The sequence below is a fragment of the Tympanuchus pallidicinctus genome, unplaced genomic scaffold, assembly GCF_026119805.1.
Source record: "Tympanuchus pallidicinctus isolate F22 unplaced genomic scaffold, pur_lepc_1.0 scaffold4, whole genome shotgun sequence".
Classification (NCBI taxonomy): domain Eukaryota; kingdom Metazoa; phylum Chordata; class Aves; order Galliformes; family Phasianidae; genus Tympanuchus; species Tympanuchus pallidicinctus.
The window spans coordinates 25,965,675-25,984,480 of record NW_026294758.1 but is presented as its reverse complement, the minus strand read 5'-3'; the positions used below and the strand labels follow the sequence as shown (position 1 = coordinate 25,984,480).

At 41.4% G+C, this 18,806-nt stretch overlaps 1 protein-coding gene across 3 annotated transcripts in view; it reads right to left on the bottom strand.

Moving 5' to 3' along the window:
* PJA2 (praja ring finger ubiquitin ligase 2) overlaps positions 1-16,093 on the bottom strand; it is a 39,267-nt gene extending 23,174 nt beyond the window's left edge. Inside the window, exon 1 of one of the 3 annotated variants that reach the window (XM_052701006.1) lies at positions 15,909-16,093. The gene's annotated coding sequence lies outside the window, so the exon portion shown is untranslated. Of the gene's footprint in view, positions 1-15,285; positions 15,398-15,819 lie in introns of those variants that run through there. The other 2 variants (XM_052701005.1, XM_052701007.1) reach the window with 2 other exon arrangements.
* Positions 16,094-18,806: the final 2,713 nt, after the last annotated feature.

The following is an 18,806-nucleotide window of genomic DNA, read 5'->3' as shown; positions in this document are numbered from 1 at the left end:
TTTCTTATTAAAATAAAAACAGAGCAACAAAAACATAAAAACAGTGGGATATTTCATTTTGCTTCTTTGCAACTAATGCAACAGCCTGCTTCAGCATCAGCAGTTGCAATTCTCAGGGAGTTCTCCAAGTATTTGTCAGCAATTTTTGATGACATTTTACTCTTCCTGAACTTCATCCCATGTTTACCTTTGTTGTTCACAAATGCACATGCTGCCAACAAGTGGTGATATGAATAAGGTGTGATTGTAAAGCGAGTGCTCTCTTTCTTGTTAGAGAGGGCTTATGAAAGTCCAACAAAGACATGATCACATTTTGAACTGCCACCCTATACATTCTGTTTAAAAATCTGTAGGTAATGTAGTTATGTCGACTGAAAATGGAGTTGCAAATACATTTAAAAATTGCTGATTTTTTTTTTTTTTTGGCAATCTTGAAACCAGTTATCAAATTCTGTCACCAAAGCAGAAAGCAGGGCTGCTTTTAGTCCATGTATGACAATGCACACAATTACTTGCCATAAGTTGAGTTAGCACCGCATCGTGCCTTCTCTGTGTCCTGCGTACACAGAGCCGATCACACACTGATTTGTGGTTGCTGTGAGTGATGAGTGTGAGCCCAGAGCCAGGTAGGGTTGTTCAGTGGGGCAGAACCACGACCATGATGGCACAGGGCAGGTGATGGCTACAAGGAGGGACTCGGCAGTATGCAGCCTACAGCCCAGATACGACAACTTCAGCTGAAAAGCAAATAGAAGTATCTACTTATTACAAGGTACAGTTTCTAGTAGAAGCTGTAGGAGCTAAGTTCAGACACAGCCTCCTACAAGAATTTGTCTATAGTCGCCAGCATGGCAACTCCAAAAGCTTTTCCTAGCAACTGCACTTCAAAGTTCTGTGAAATACATTCAAATACTTCCTGTCTGATCTTCCCCACAGCAAAAACAAACTAAAAAAATAAATCAACAATGAGACAGAACAATAGTGGAAAATGTAAGGCCTCAAAAAATAGGCAAGCTTCTAGAAAGTAAGAATAATTTTTTTTGCTTGATAAACAGGAAAAAGTTATGGGTGGAGTAAATGAAAGAAAATTACACACACTATAACATCTCTCACAGGAGTCTGAAGTATTTGATTTTTATTCCCAGGTGAATTTACAGCAATAATAAAGATATTTGCAGCACTCAAAATTGGAAAGCAAATAGTTGCAATTCAATTACTTAGAACTGCAGTATTACACTTCAGTATAACATAAGGAGTTAATTTAATCTTGTCAGCTTCACTTTTTGTGATCTTTAGCCAATTCTAGAAAGCATTTACTACAGTGATGTTGTTATAACGTAAAACATTAAATCTACAGCTCTAAATCTCCTCTGGAATGAATAATCCTACTTATCTCTTCTTTCCACTCTTCTCCCAGCACATGAAGTGTCTCCACAACCATGGCCCAGTTCCACAAACACTGCATAAGTTCAAACACGTCTATCACTAGCAGCAGTGTCACAAAACTGCTAATTTCTACAGACTTGGGATACAGATCAACCAAACCTCTATAGAAGATAAAAATGAGCGGGTAGCGATTTTCATCTACCTCTGTAGTTTGATACATACAATCTTTTTCTTTTTAAATTACATGTATTTGTCCACAGCTGTTCATACCATATTGAACAACAGAAGCTAAAATGGTAAATTCATCATTAACTATGCTATTCCTTCAATTCTTTTCAAACGCTGCTGTTAGAAAGAAAACAACCCTGTATCATCTTTGCCAGAACAATCTCTGCAACCAATGCAACAATAAAAAAAAAAGTGGGAGGGGAGGAACTGACAATTTTCTTAATTAATCAACCAGTTAATATCTTCAGTAAGTCAATCAGCAAGTTGTGTTTATTCAAGCAAGCTCTGAATTGTTCAATTTCCACAGATTATAATATGATTGGTAAGCAGAGTGCCAGAGGGAGATGACAGTAAGCAGTCACATCCTGACAACTTGTAGAGCAAAACCCAACTGTTAGATTGCTAAATCAGTACAGCAAGACAGAAGACAGCTAACAAAACTTGTTGAAATAGAAGGTAAAAACACAATGTAACTCCTTAATTCTTAATTCATCAGTGTTCTTTACAAACAGATGCCCACTCAGGAGAGTCAAAATTTCTGAATACAAACATTTGGATTTTTTTCTTGTTGTTTTAATGTTCACAGCTGTTTAGACCTTTAAAGTTGCATGCGATGCTTTTTCTGTTCCAAATAATTCTTTCACATTAGGAGCATTCATCTTGTATTCAATTATTGTTAAAAGATGCTATTCTGCCCTAGAAGAAGTTTATTAGATTAAACTAGTGAAAACTTCTACCTTTTACTGAATATTTGGATTTCACATTTGGATTAAGGGAAGAGATGACTTCTACCTAGATAACAAACGTGAGTAGGCACCACGCATTTATTCATCTGCATGCCTGAAATGGGCAGCAATTAGGCATCTAAATCCAGAGATCAGTCAACAAGCAACTCTTTGATAAACAAAGTTCTCAAGATATAGAATATCTTCTCTCTACTTCTGGTAATCTCCCATCCTTAGCAGTGGGCATCATTCTGCCCAGCACACAAAAGCTCAATTTACTCAGCCTGCTCAAAGAACTGCCAGCACCTGCTGATAGGACAGACTTATGCAAGAAAGATGACACATTCTCACAATAGCCAAGGCCTGAATGAAAGGATGTGTTTTGGTCCTGATGCAACACACCTCTAACTAAAGTATGAGAAACTAGTGGAAGACCTGATCTGCGTGTTAGGTTAAAGATGGTTATAGCCACACCTCCACTGTTTGAGAAAGAAGCCTGAATTTCTGAAAGATTCATTAGCACCAATTGTGAAGCAGAAAATAGAGCAGAAAATTATTTCAGGTTACCAGAGCTGGATTTAAAAACAAAACCCAGGAGAGTAGTTCCTGAATTGCATAGTGAAAAAACAGACAGGTGGGCTCTCTGAGGTACTGTATTTCACCAATAAAAGCAAAGCAGCAGACTATTTCGCATCTGTGGCTGCCGCACTGAGGACTCCATTCCCCACAGCTGACAATAGGCTGTAGCACAGAAAGCCTGAGCATCCAGACTCAGTCCATCTGACTTCCCCAGCAAATTTGCGCCAGCGTTCCCCCTTCATACAGCCACTCCCAAAACAAGAAAAAAAAAAAAAAAGCAAAAAAACAACCACACAAAATACTCCTTTTTCCAGAAGTAATGCTGCACTAAAGGTTAGTTGTAGATGTATATATCACAGAATGACCAATGTTGGAAAAGACCTGCAAGACCATCCAGTCCAACCATCCAGCTACCATCAATATTTCCCCACTAAACTATGTCTTTCAGTGCAACCTCTAAATGTTTCTTGAACACCTCCAGGGACAGTGACTCCACCACTTCCCTGGACTGCCTGTTCCAGCACCTAACCAGAAGAATAAACCTTTCCTACTGTCCAACCTGAGTCTCCCCTGGTGCAACTTGAGGCCATTCCCCCTAGTCCAAACACAAGAGAAGTTACACAAGAGAAGAGGCCGATCCCAATCTTGCCACAACCTCCTTTTAAAAATTTGTAGAGATCAATAAGGTCTTCCCAATCCTCCAGACTAAACAATTCCAGTTCCTCCAGCAGCTCCTCATAAGACTTCTGCTCCATTTCCCCACCAGCATTACTGCCCTCCACTGGGCACACTCCAGGGCCTCTATATCTTTCTTGTAATGAGAGGCCCAAAACTGAGTACAGAACTCTAAGTGCAGTCTTACCAGTGCTGAGTACAGAGGGATGACTACTTCCCTGCTCCTGCTGGCAATGCTATCTCTGATATAAAGGCAGGATGTCACTGGCTTTCTTGGCCACCTGGGCAAGATAAACAGCTGTTCAGTGCCCTGTACCATGACACAGGCATTCAGAAACAATGCATTACCATGACCACAGTCCTAAACACAAATCAGTGAGGTTTATGGAGCCAGACTTGACAAGGCTGGAACCCCTCCTGTCCTGTGACTCAGTGAACTCTCAGCAGGATTCTAGACTCCAGCACTACATCCCCCAGTAGCTCTGTTCACTTTACAATGTTTTCCACTCTTCATTATCCTGTTGACCCCTTCACATCCTGCACTCTAGAAAGCAGAGAAGCAGTCTCCTGGGATTAAGGCAGGCACGGCCTAGGTCTACAGTACTACCCATAAACTGCCACCACCTGGGTGGGTGTGAAATGTGCCGTACCCTGCTCTTGAACAGAACTGGCCACCAGTGCAGGCAAGCTTGTCTGATCCGTTGTTCTCAGCAACTCACTTGGACAGCATCATGTTGTTCAGAGTCTAATTCACAGAAGCACTTTTAAAAGTTATGAAAATGAAAGAAATCAAAGCGTATCTAAGCCACCTTAATAAAATCCTGTTGTTCAAAAGTTGTAATATGGAATGCCCTTTTTTCTGCACCTAGTCATTTCTGTAGCTTGAAAAGAAGACAACTGAGTTTTCTAACTTGGTCTGCATACATTTAAACAGAAAAACAACAGAACAAACTTGAGTACACCACATGATCTACTTTGACTGTCCTCATGCATAATCTTGGCCCATCATGAATATGATAACATATAGATTAGATAAACTCTCATTTATGAAGTTGACCATTGGGAGTATTTTATTCCCTACCAGTATAATTCCCTACCAGTATAAAAACCAGCCAAGCAAACCTGTGAACCTCCTAAAGAGTCTGTTCACTAACAATTAAATAGAAAGAGCAGCCAAAAATTCATATATGCCAAATTTCAGCCTGTACCCTATAATCACTGAATTTGGCAGGTTCACCTAATTGCACTTGCATCTCACCTACAGCCTTCATCAATTCAACACTTTGTTATTTTCATTAATCTCCATTTGCTCCAGCTGTCTCCTTTTCAAAGCATGTGACTACTCTGACCAAAAGAATGTTGTTATTATCTTTTTTTAAATTCAGACTGTAATATAATTGTTGTGAAACAGTCTGCAGTGATTCTGCAGTGATGACTGCATAGATAGAGAACAAGAAAAATATAGGGATAAATTCTTAGTAGGTACTTTTCACTATTCCAAGTAGCTGATATCAAAACAAATTTGTGCTCAGATAAATTTAAATATAAATTGATAAAGATTTTCAACTACTAAGGAGGAGCCTGCCTTCCCACTAGCCATTGGCATTTGCCTTTCCGTTACTGACATTAATGAGCAGTGATGTGAAAACCTGTGCATGCTGTTTGTAAAAAAGCTGTTTTTTATTTAATTACAGAAATGTAATTGTTGAAGATATTTATGCATTTATTTAGCTGAACACAGTAGGCTTCTTGACAGAAGCTGCACATTCAGGGCACAAAACACATTTGTATACTGTTGATCATGAAACAGTGCAAAAGGTTTCCGTGGCAGCATTTTTTTTTTAGCAGAAAGTTCTGGCTCTCTTAAGAACAGGAAAGACATTCAGAGTTTCTCCAACTACGTTCAGTAAGGCAAAGAAACAAAGAAGGCTTCTTTAACAAAGCGAGACAGAGGAAACTACATCATGAACAAATTGTAGCTACTGTTCTGTTTGAACCATAAACATGGAGATCTGCTGTACTGACAGGCTTATCATATTAAAGTCATGGAGAGGGGAGGAGAAAAAAAAAAAAAAAAAAAAAAAATCACTTTTCACCACCCTTCCTCTTCAAAGCGTTCTTACTTCAGGAAATTGTCATGGAATATTTGCTGCCGTGACAACTCCCAGAAGTGAGCATTACAACTGACCACAACAAAACAGACCGCATCTCCCCCATCTGCAACTACATTCATGCAGAGAAAAAAAACAAAAAACAAAAAACATTATGCTTCTGCGTTGACTCACAGCAATTAATAGTAAAACTGATGAAGTTGCTAGCTGTGCCTCATCCTTTGCACCACAACACATTAATTCAACTATGTTACCTATAAATAAAAAGTTCTGAGAAAAAAGCTTGTTTTCAGCTATCTTAATAAAAATCTAAAACCAAATTCTAGCATTGGCTAGCTTTACCTAGAAGACGTAGAATAAGTACCTTTTCCTGAGCAGTTATTTCTGAAAGCTGTTAGCCCAAGTAAGACATTCTATTCCAAAAGCTATTAGCCATATGCCCCTGAACTTATGCTTGCTTCTACATCCAAAATTGCCTAGATGGAGACTCCAGTTATTCAACCTGGATTTAAACAACAACAACAAAGAATTTTCAGTGTTACAAGCAGCAGTGCTCTGGACAAGACAGATTTTATCATTTCAGTTCACAAAAGAAAGCCACAGAATAAAAATGACAGAAATGTGAATAATTCAAAACATCATGCTATTGTTACAATTCCCACCTTTCCTCCCACTACAGCCAGATTAGCACTGAAATTCTTGAAATACATTATGCTCACAAACTCCAAACAACAAAAACTAGAAAATTTACTTTCAAAACAAAGAACGTTCAAAGGGAATTCAGCTTCTTTGACTGGGATTTATCTACACCTTGGAAAAGCATACCAGAAATAAAAATTAAACATTTTACTAAAGAACACGATGCTCTTATCAAGAAGTTCCTTCTTCAGTATTTGGTTTATTAGTGACTTTACACTGTTCATTAGGATATTTGAGAACACAGCAGTGTTATTTCCATAAGCAATATACACATAGTTGAGCTGATACTAACAAATGGAACATGCTTCAGGGATTTATTTTTCAGGCATTAGTTATTGTCTTTTCATTAACCTTCCAGGTCACTTTGCACTCTCCTTTGAGCATAGGAATTCCACTAAGGCAATGTTTTTACTTAGCACAGCTCCTTATCTTTGCCTGCGGCTGAAACTAGCCTGCAGTCCCAGTTCAATAAGCCGTCAGTCTGACTTTCTGCTGAATTCACACTAAATTAAAACAAACCTTTTCTTGTTTACCTCTTGGATTACATAAACTGATTATTTTGTTAACAACTGAAACATCATCTGGCTATATCTTCAAACTGACTGACCAATTTAGGTTTCTGGAATCTCACTAGTGCAAAGGATCCCTTTTGCAAACAATCATACTTTCTTTCCTACTGTGGGCCTAACTTTGGAAGCACAGTACAGGCAATTAAAGATATGTGAATGTCTTTGTGAGAAAAAAAAATGATGCTTATTGTCATCTCCTTCACTTTAATGACAAAGTAATTCTGCATTTAATACTACTTAGAGAGTCAAGAAAAACAACTCCATCAGATTTACACGCTGTGAACTCCAAGAACACTGGTGAGTTCTTCATACTTATTTATCATGTCACATCAAACATGAAGTATTTACACACACTTGTGCTACCAGTCTACCAGACTGACCTTATCAATTTTGGCAGAATCAATGCCACTGACAGTACCAGAATCAGGTTCTCACACCTGAGAGATATTTCACCCCACCTCTGCTCTGCACGGTCCTCGTGAACACATCCTGCCCAGAACAAGGCAGACCCTCAGAACAAAGATTTTTGCAGCATTCTGACTCCAGCAGGAGGAAGATAGAGACCAAGAAAATAGTGCTTGCTCCTCTCCTTGCAACTCCTTCCAGCAGCAACTGGAAACCACAGCTGTTAGGTGAAAGAGCATAACAGACTGTTTTTTGGAAACACATAGGAAAAGACAGAAGGAAGAGGAGGCCTCCAAAAACATGCCACCTATCAGAGATAGAACATCTGCATACTGCTTTGTTACACCGTCTGAAGCTTGGTGATAGTGGATGAAACACATTACTAACCATTTGCATTTAGGCATAAAACAACAACTTAGAATATGGAAATTCTAAAATGCTGCTTCAGAATAAATGCTTTAAAATTCAACAGAAGAACATAAATTTGAGGGAGGTTTTATGCTCCTATTTTTGTTACCAATAGAAATTAGTGTCAGCACAACATCATACAAATGCTGAAGTGTTAGACTATGGTAACACAGTAGACATACCTTGGAATTGCCTAGAAGAAGGAAATAAATGTGTAATACATATAATAAATATTATAAAACCGAGTAACTACTAACAAATAAAGTTATCTTCCTCCACCAGTTTTAAAATGAAAGACTCGTAAATAAAGACCACTGCAAAATATTCTGATACCAATCTGAATCTCTCCCCAAATACCATATGAGTTAACACCACTGACAGCAGCTTCCTTTCACTTCAGTGTTGAACACAGTTTCTACTTCAGATTTCTCTTAAAGTTTGCTGCTTTTTGTATGCATTTTGTGCCAGAGTTGCAAAATGGAGGTTTTGAAATATTCCAGTCCAGTTAAACTTTGGAATGTACATGGTTCAATTTATGCATTAGTCAATATGCAGATTCCCACACTGCAGGGCCAGAATAGCTACAAACCCCTGCATTGTCAGAACTTCCTTCTACCCCTAGGCACAGTCCTAAAGCTGGGGACCTGCACAGATCCTAACCATCACTGAGGCTCTTCCTGTCAGCAGGGTGTAGGGAAACCCCACATAGATGCTGCTGCCCACTCACTTCAGCCAAATGGACAGGGTCAGGCAAGATCACTCTGCTGTTGCTTCAGCTGTCAACCTGTCAATTGGATCGAGCTAACTTACCCAGCTTTAACAAATCCCATTCTTTAAGGGTCTGATTTTTTTAAAGCTCAGGTGACAGTTCTATCAGCGTAACTGAGGTGGCACAACTAAGCCAGAAGGAAGCAGCTAGAACCAGGGATCACTGTGCCAACTCTGCTGCCAAGGTCCCTACATTCCTCGGCCAGGGACTCACTCTCCACTGAACCCTGATCTGCAACTATTCCATCAGATGTTTCACTGTCCTTATAACATTTAATCAGCAGCAGTTCATATTCTACAAGACATCAAGTTTATTTGCACTGCCTTGCTCACATTTTAGGCCAGAACTAGAAATAGTTTGACTTTCCTCTATCTTGACTTAGCACTGATTTTGGTAGGACATGCAAATCTGCCTTACTGACTGCCAGCACTGGCTTACCATAATAATTGCTTTTCCAGTTTTTATCCTGAGGAACAGCTTCTGCAGAAATTCTACAATAAAACTCAACTCAAGAGACAGGAAAGATTAAGCAACTGAAGCACTAAGAGCTTTTAAAGATAAGGACAGCGTATGTATCATATGCTCTAACCAATTAAGAACAAGCCTCACTCTCCCTTTAGAAAAGAGCGTTACAGCTTGGAAAAACAAGAAGTCTTTGGGCAGCAGCCCCTACAGTGATTTGCTCTGTGCTTTAACTGAAGGGCTGCTGAATTGCAATACATTTCTATCACCCTTCCTGGGGCAGGGGAAGAAAATATGACACGCACACAAAAGAAAAAAAAAGAAGAAAAAAAAAAAAAAGAGTTAATCACTTAAGGACTTGCTTAATTAAAGTAAAATAGCAAAGGCTGTATAGAAGCAAAGGTATAAAATAATTATTCTCTATTCCCATCAGCAAGCTATGATCAGCTGCATCTCAGGAAGGAGAGCCTCAATACATGGAGATTTTGGGAGAACACATGCCTTCACAATCAGAGCCTCCCCACCCAGCTTTTATTGCTGAGCCAGACATCACACACTGCAGGAAATCCCTCTGACTGGTGTGGGCCAGTTGCCCTGGCCATGCCCCACTCACCTCTTGCTTCCCACTGTCTGCTAGTTCTGGGGGAGCTGGAGAAAGCCTTGAAGCTGTGCCAGCATTAGCCACTAAAACATGCTGCAATATCAAGGCGGCTCCAGGCACAGGTGCAGAGCCCAGTACTGTAGGGGCTGCCTGAGAAGGGGGAGCCAGACCCAACACGATGCATCCTGCCAACACAGCTCACTTCTGGGCAGCAGCACTCAGCTTAGCTCACCCAACTCCTCCCCCTTCCCTAGTCCTTTGATTGTTCAACTGAACTAAAGACAAAGACATAAAGGAGTAGTTTCTCTCATGCTTTTTAAAAAACTGCCAATTTTTTTTTTTTTTAATAAATCATGTACTGATAGTCTGACTCCTTTTCTCTTTTGCACTCAGAGTTACTCAAAAAGCCCTCCCTTTATCTGTCCTCTCTTTCCTTTGCCTATGACCTTCACATTCTTTTTTCAGGTTCAGCTCCCATTACAAACTTTCTGATAACGATGTGTCATGGTTTTATGATTTTTGGTTATTGCTATTCCACATCATAACATCATGTAGTGCACTGGGAGTTGGAGAGTTAATCCTCCCAGAGGTCTGGGTGCCTATCCTGGAAAAGAATAACTATTACATTCCCCAGAAAACTGTTTGCTGTTCTGTTATCATTACTGCTCAGGGGGAAAAGATACAAGGCCTTGTTAGGTCACCCAATGGTCCCTTTTCCCTTCTCCTTTTCGGCTCTGCTCCCTGCTGCTCATTCCAGCCACATGTATCACCTCAGCACTAATATAAGGCCTACAGCTCTTAGATACTCTTTCTCTCATTACATTTGATCTATCAGCTTCAATTCTAATTATATTGTAATATATCGTGTTATCTTGCAATCTAATACCATATTTAGTAAATTAGTTTGTTTCTCCTCAGATCACTGCCGCTGCTGTTTTTAATTATTTGGGGTCCCCTATTTCCCTTTTCCAGAAGTGCAGCTTTGTGAATCCCTGCACCCCATTAGCCACAGAACAGGACTGAGCCAGCCTGTACACCATTAACAGGATGCATTTCTCTTTAGCTGAAAGGCCACAAACAGAAGCCAGCACTAAGCAAAATGCTAAAACTTTCACACAGTTTCAGTAGACTAGGTTTGGTTTTACTTTTATCAGTGCAAATGACCTCAACGTACATTAAGAAGTCAGAACAGTCACTTCCTTTCTTGCTGATAAACACAGCAAGCACAAGATGACAGCAGAATCCCAGGGTGGAAGTTCAAGTACTAGACGCTCTCAGAAAAGACAGAATTCACGTCATGTCCAAAGATGTACTATTGCATTATTGTCTCTAACACAGTTACAGAAGAAAGTCAACTTAACCCAAACTGAACAAGCACTTACCTACTATAAATAGTAATGAAAATTGTTCTCAAAAGTGCCTATTTTTTTCCCTGTGAGGAACAGTGAAACCTTACTGCTTTAAACATTTATTTTTTTTCCCCACAAACATCCCTTTTTGGATGTAAGAGTAACAAAAGCCTCTGATCCACCTGACAGAACTTATACAAAGTCAGCTCTCAAGATAGAATTTGAAATTTAGACATGAAATGTGAAGGGGTTATCACAGACATACTAAGAAAATGAGAATTCTCAACAGGGTATTGCTGTTTAGTAGGAATAAACTACTGAACAAATTACCAAATCAGGAATAATTGCTGGTGTGCAGCTCTGTAAAACAGAGCACAAGGTTATAGAGGCCCCCGCATTGAGTCAATACTTCCACTACGCTGCAGTGAACAGCAACACACCAAGTCGTATTAGAGTGAAGGCTACAGGATGTGCACAGTTAATCCCTCTATCCTGATCAATGTCAAAACTGGATCTAGCATTCTGCAAATAATTTTTAACATCACACTTAAAAAAGATGAAATGGAGCAAGACCTCCCCGACATTCAGAAACAACACACGGAAATGCTCTAAAGGAAATAAACTAAAGCTGCCAGATGGCAGTTGCAAACGTGAGTGCTTTCAGAAGGCAGGATTGGGAAGGGAAAGGTCAGACTTAAGGCCTTCCCAAGGTGCCTCCCCACACTCACACTCCTACACTTGGCCCTAAGCCCACCAGAACTTCAGACTCTTCTCCCAGAGCTGGGATCACAATGACACAGGAACGAGTTTCACATCACTCTTAACTATGCGAGGGTGAGAATAGGATTTTGCTACTTTTTTTTTTTTTCTTCCAGTCCCTGGTGGGCAAAGTAAGATAGGATCAACAGTGTTATTCCCAACTATTACTTGCTTGCTTTCACAAAACTCAAGATGACAAATCACCATTTATCTATTGATCACCTTCTCATTTTTCTGCTTTTGCACATCCCATTTTTTTCTTAAAAACTCCTAGATGGTTGCAGTTGAAACATTCTATGACATGACACTGGTTTCACAGGGTGTGGTATAAATGCTTGATTTTCTTATCATTTCCTTTTAAAATACAGCTACCATTTACTTGAAGCCTCTTCTGCCAATCTTAGAGGTACCCAATGTATTAGGAAGGAGTGAGTTTTCAGGGGTCAAAAATGCTCTTGTTGACTTCTGACTCTCAAAACTGCTTAAAATTGTTAGTGGACAACTTTCCTGAAGCTGTTATGGAATTACAAATATCTTGTTCAAACAACCATGGACGTTCACCTGTTTATAATGCAATACGAGCTACTGAGAAATTGAAATAGAATGCTTATTTAGTCATTTGAAAAAGTTTTAATATCACTTGAGTTATGGGAATTTCTCCTGATCATTTCAGATTTATCTTCTAATACTAAACTGATGGGGAAGGACATTTTAGTGTAACCGATTACCAGTAATCTGAGCAATCATCCACAATCCACCATCAGAATCAGGGTAATTTTTCTGTATTTCACTTCTCTGTGTTACCAAATCTCATTTCATATTCATTCAGTTATCACCCTGGGGTTTTTTCTTCTTGCACAGCATCTAGGAGAAAGGTGCTGCAGACGTTAGAGCAACACCCAGAAGCCACAGGAGAATTTAGAATCTGAACACCTCCAAACTTTTCAGATCATGTTTGAGTAACTAAGTACATATCAAAGAACAGATGTATGTGCCAACTGGAATTTTTCTGCTCCCAGTCACATACTTACCTACCCAAAATGCTCTGCATGGGTCTGGTACCAAAACATCATGCATGAAATAAATCAAATTTGAAAAGCTGTTTTATGATTAGTACTATTGGCAGCATAATCTCTAGATATCTTCCTCTACAGTGACACATAAGCAATTAGCAATTCACACGGTTGTATGCTCTGTCACTCTTGCAGAGTGTTCTACCCATTGCCACAAGCTTGCTGATAATTACCTGTTTCCAGTGTAAGTTATAACCAACTCCACAAGTATCACAAAAACAGCCAACCAGACACCTTTAAGGCAACCAAGGTTCTTGAAAGCACTGTATCTTCTACTTTAACGACTTAAGAAGTGCCTTTGTATTAAGTACAGCATTACCCCCAAACACTTCAGGATGCTCCTGTGATTAACAGAATTAAGCATGTTTTATCCAAATAAGCCTATCAAAAAATCACAGGAGCTGAAACTTCAAAGACTGATAGAAAGTACTGCCTAAAGTACCACTCAAGAGAGCAAGTTTTAAGGGCATACAAAGCATCTCTCCCCACTGTCGCTCTGACCAGAACACTGGAGTTACTGTTCTATCTTCCAGTGATTTGAGTTTATGCCATATTCAAAGTTGTCCCTGTATCATGAAACAATATTCAAGTGAGTGAAGTTTTAGAAATGCATTTGTCAAGCAAAACTAGTGCAAAGTAGCCTTTGGGGACCTGTACAAACACATCATCAAATATACTGGGCTGCTCCCAGAGTAACGCCTCTAGTTTTTCTGATGCTGGTGGTATAGCAGTAGAGGTCAAACCTTCACACCAGTATTCCATTCTGTTTTGTTACTGTGTGACAGATGGCAGTGGGGGCGGGGGGCAATCTGACAAAATGGCATCTGACATCAACAAGCACACAAAGCAAAGGTGTGCCAGTGAATTTCTCCATGTAGAGTAAGTTTCACCCACAGACATACATGTTGCTTGCTGAATGGTTACAGTGACCAAACAATGGATGTGCACAGTGAAAGCTGGACTGTGCAGACAACAATTTCCTAACAACAATGCTGCCACTGTGAAACAGCGAGTCACCTCCACTGGTGCAGAATTTACAAACATGGCCCTTGTTCATGACTGGTGAAAACACATAGCTAATAGTAGTGACTACACTGAAAAATGGTGTTTTCTGCATGAGAATTTTCCTGTATCAAAAAGCATTATTGTGTTCTTCATATCTGTTGTAGTTTCCATGGAAATAAATATTTCCACAGCATTACTTTCAAATCGACCTCACAGAAACAAGACTGTTGAAGCTTCTTTACAGCACTGTAGTGGACACTACCAGACTTCTATAGCCCTTTCCTTGAAAATGCAGGGGAATCGTTATCATATCAGTGAATAAATGAGTTAGAACAGGTTTACTCCACATACTTTATTCAAAATATTCAGAAATACTACCGTAAACACTTATCAAAATGCAAATTTTATGGTTGGAACTTCAACTGCATCCACAACTCTCAATCCCTCAAATGCCAAACAACTGCCACAGACTCTTACACACTGGCCTCAGCACAAGGGTATTCTGGTTCCTGCCCCTGCAGAACAGTCACTTTTTTTTTTTTTTTTACTCTAAAACAAGCCTTATGAGACCTAAGAGATGAAGAATCAAAACACACACAACCCAGCAATTGCTAAAGATCGCCATGTATACTGCTACGTAAAAACAGCAGCCAAAGCAGTTTTAATTTTTGCTACTAATACCCGTTTCAGTATTTGGTGAATTAATCTAATACATTACATCAGTATTCCTTACTTAGTATGCTAAACTGTTTTAACAGAAGCAAACATTTTCAAGAGAGCAGTTAAGGCAGTAATTTATAAATCTCTTATTCTGGGGCCTTCATTCATCAGAAACCCACGCATACTATCAACACTGCACTGCAATTCATTGTATTGGTGATGGAAATAAGCAACTGTCACATTTCATACTATTGCCTTGGTCCTGCAGTTTAATACCACTTCAAAATCACACTTTTTTCTGATCCATTTTTTCCCAGACATTTTCTTTCTTTAGATGGGGAGAAAGAACAGGAAATCAGTTCTAAGCAAGTATGACTCAACAATAAATAAGCTTGCTATTTGCATTTGCTCAGACAAACTTAAATATACATACTTTTCCAAAATTAACTTTACATCCATAAGAATGCATTCATGATTCGTGTATTAACAGAAAAGTCTGTCAGCGCTCTTTATTGTTACAAGATTCTTTTTGCCTATACACAATTTGAAAGAACCTCATATACATTTAAGAAGGCTTTTCTAAACCCTTTAAATATGTACGCAGGCGAATGCAACTCAAGAACCACACTGGAAGGAGTGTCTGATAGTAGTGTGGGAAAGGGGCCTAACTGCAGTCTCCGAGCCCACAAATGCATCCTTTCATGTTTCTGCTATACACCAACACTTGCGATGAGAGCTGCAATACTAACTATCCATTTTTGATCACGAGAGCTCACGTGCCACGTAACAGATGCGCATTATTCATACGCGACGTGGACTCACCGTCCGTAACCCAGCCGACCCCGTGGGCACCCAGCCGACCCCGTGGGCACCCCAACCCGGGACGGCTGCGGAGACCGCTCCGGCGGCAACACCAGAGCGCACACACACGTCCCCCAGGACCTCCAAACGAGGGAGAGGCCCTATCCGAACAGCCGCACCGCTGCGTTTACGGAACCACTCGTGTTTGGCGAGGCACGACCCCTCCGGAGCCCGGCTGAGCAGCCCCCACCCCGCCGCGGGGCGTGCCGGCAGCCCGGAGCCCGCCCGGATTGGCCTCGCCCAGCGGCTCTCTCTCGGCCCGGCCGCGGCCCGGCAGCAGCTGGGCTCGGGCCGCGCTGCCCGTTCACCAAGCCCGGCGCGTCAGCCCGGAACTCTGCCGACATCCCCGCGCTTCAGGACTCCGGCCCGCCGCGGCCCCTCGGCTCCCACCCACCGCACCGACGCCCCTCGGCCTCCCCCCAGCCCCCACGCCGCTCGCTCCCGAGGGAGCCCCTGGCGGCCCCCTAGGCGGGCCGGCAGCCCCGGGGTCTTTACAAGGCACGGCGCTGCCCTGCTCGGCTCCTCCTCCCCGCGAAGCCGCGGTCCCCGCCGGAACCCGCGGCCACAGCCGGCTCCGCACTCACCCCTTCCGGGCCCGGCCGCACGCCTCCCAGCGGCAACCACAGCCTGCCCGTCGCCCTCAGCACAGCCAATCCTCTCTCTCGGTGCTAGCGAACGGCAGCCAATATCTGGCCAAGGGGAAAAGGAAAAGACCAATTCCGACCGAGGGGCGAGAGTTACAGACGCCTCTCTACCGACCGAGGGGCGGAGTTACGGCAATTGCTGCATCGCGAGGAGGGAGGAAGGCCCCGCCCTGAGGCCGGAGGCCCCGTGCTGAGGGATCGTGGGCTTGTGACGTAGAGAAAGGAGGCTGGGACGTGCCCTGTGTGCCCTGGTGAAGCTCAAACTGGTTTCAGCTATTATTTGTGCAATTTTATTTTTTTTTAATTGCAGTGATTAGTTAGTTCCTCAGTTCCTTGCTCATTTGCTCTGTCCAAAGTATTTCAGCTAACAGTCCTGTGTCACTTCACAGTCTCAGGTGTCTTCTGTGCTCCAGTGGCAGCTGAAATTCCTGCACAAACAGAGCTGAAAGAAGTGTTGGATGATGGATGTAGCCTGCTTCCAACTACAGCCAAAGTGTTCAAGTGTTATCCACTACTTAGCATTGTGTTTTGTACGTGCTGTACACACAACATTTCTACTTAGGAGTGGATCATGTACAAACAGTTATACCTTCTTGTTGACATATGGTAGCCAATAAACCTCTTTTTTTTTTTTTTTTTTCCCCCACAAGCAGGAAAGCAAGTTTATCTCAACAGGAGGTCTAATGAAACTGGGTTTCCCTGAGTGTGTCCCATGCTCCAGCTGCTGCCCAACAGCAACCATCACCAGTCACCCATTTTATTACAGCCCTTCCACACGTCTTTTACTTCATCTGCTCAGTTCTTGTTTCCTCCCATGTTAAGCAAGACAGGAGTCAGGATGCACTTTGCTAGTATGCATATACCTACTGAAACCTAGGAAGCCATGTAAAACAAAAACTGGTGAGTTCATGCTCACAGAATTCCTAACTTTGTTTGCTTTCTCCTCTACATTTCTTATGATTTTTGCAAAACTTGCTGAATTGTTATTGCAGTGTTCCCTCCTTTTGTTAATCTTTCACTAAAATCAAGTAGAATTCAAAATAAGTAAGAAAGTATGCTGGTGGGTACATAGGCAGGCTGACGGACAGGTAAACCAAACATACACATTGCAGTATAGAGAAGGACCAACATAGGCTAGTGTTGATAGACTGCCTACTCAAACAGTAGAGCTTAAATCCCTCAGCAGCAGAGAGTATATAACTTAGAAGCTACATTTCTGTTGTAAATTATCCTCTTGCAGAGCCCAGCATAGATGAGCATATACAGAGCAAGAGAAAATAATCAGATGGGTTATAATTAGCCTCTGTAAGTACTCTTCTTGGTACATTAACCCAGCAATCCATGGAAATACAGCAAGAGTATTGGCAGTGCATCTAACTGGAAGGACACTACTCCCATGCAAACTTGTACCTGAGAAGCATGTGTGAACTCTTCCTGAAAACTTTCTTTGCTCATGGATGATTATATTTCAGTGAAGAATTCCAGAAATTCATGAAGCCTAACAGTTTCTAATGAATTTTAAATGGTTGGATGAGACATCTCCACTCTGCTGAAGCATCCATATTGTATTCAAAAGACTAAATAAACACATAAATAGAAAGATTTACTACTTGAGCTGTGTTTAATACATTGAAGTGAGAGGCATGTAGAATTTTGTGATTTTTTAAATCTTGACAGTCTCCAAACCAAGCTTTTTTTTTATCAGGAAGCTGTGTTACAGCTGCACATACTGATGCTGTGTCCAGTATGAGCCCAGAAAACACCACCGCATCCAGGAGCATCATCCTTTTCACAACTCCAAATTATTAGGTTTTGTAGCAAGAGAGGAACATTATCGTCATCCATCAAGTTCATCCTTCTTCCTGGAGATATTTGAATAAAAATATGACAGAATAGTAAAAGGCAGATCTGAAAAACATCAGGATGATATGTTCCTGTAACAAAATTTTATTGCAAACTGTAGGGGTGTGTGAAGGGAGTGCACCTGCTCCTTAATGGGTATCTGGGCACAGGCCTTTTTTAGTGCCAGAAAGGATAATGAGAAAAGAAGGAAGCCATAAATAAAAACACACAAGGACATGGACCTAACAATGGATAAAGTAGGCAGTATTGGGACCCAAACGTGGTCAGCTACGTGGATTGATGAAGGTATGAGAGAGGGTAGAAGGTTTATTCCAGCTAGGTTGTCTGGCTGGGGCCCTAATCTGTTGGGAACCTCACTGAGAAAAGGAGGTAGTATATGTGGGAGGTCCACATCTGCTGGCAAACTGAGCAGAGCTTAGGGCTACAAGTGTGGGTATCCATGGGACAAGAACGTAAGCACAGGTGTGTACAGCCAGCCATGACTGGGAGCAGCCAGTTAGCAGGGCCCTGTGGGTGGGCAAGGGGTCTGGAGTGCAGGCAGGTGGGCTGGGTGGGCAGAGGGGCCGTGTCATGAAGGGTGTGGTGTGTGTGTGAGTGCTGGTTACCAGGGGACATCGCAACAGGGGCTGCTGGCTCTGCCGGTCCCCATGGGAGGGGATGGGCTGTGTACTGTGGGTATGGGTCCTGTGTGCAGGGGCTGCTGCAGGTACCCTCTTATCTTCCATTCATATGGCTGTAAATTAAGGAAAGCATTGTGTGTTTCAGTTAAGAAAACAAACAAGCAAAACAAATCAACAGTAACAACAACAAAACAGGTAAAACTTGAGACAAATAAAAGATTCAGTTAATAGAATGAAGACAGAAGATTTTAAGTTAGTTAAAATAATTTTGATGAAGCACTGAAAAACAGCAAAGGGGTGCTGCTGAAAAGGAATGTTATTGAAATACTATGATTTGTAACTGAAATGGTCACAA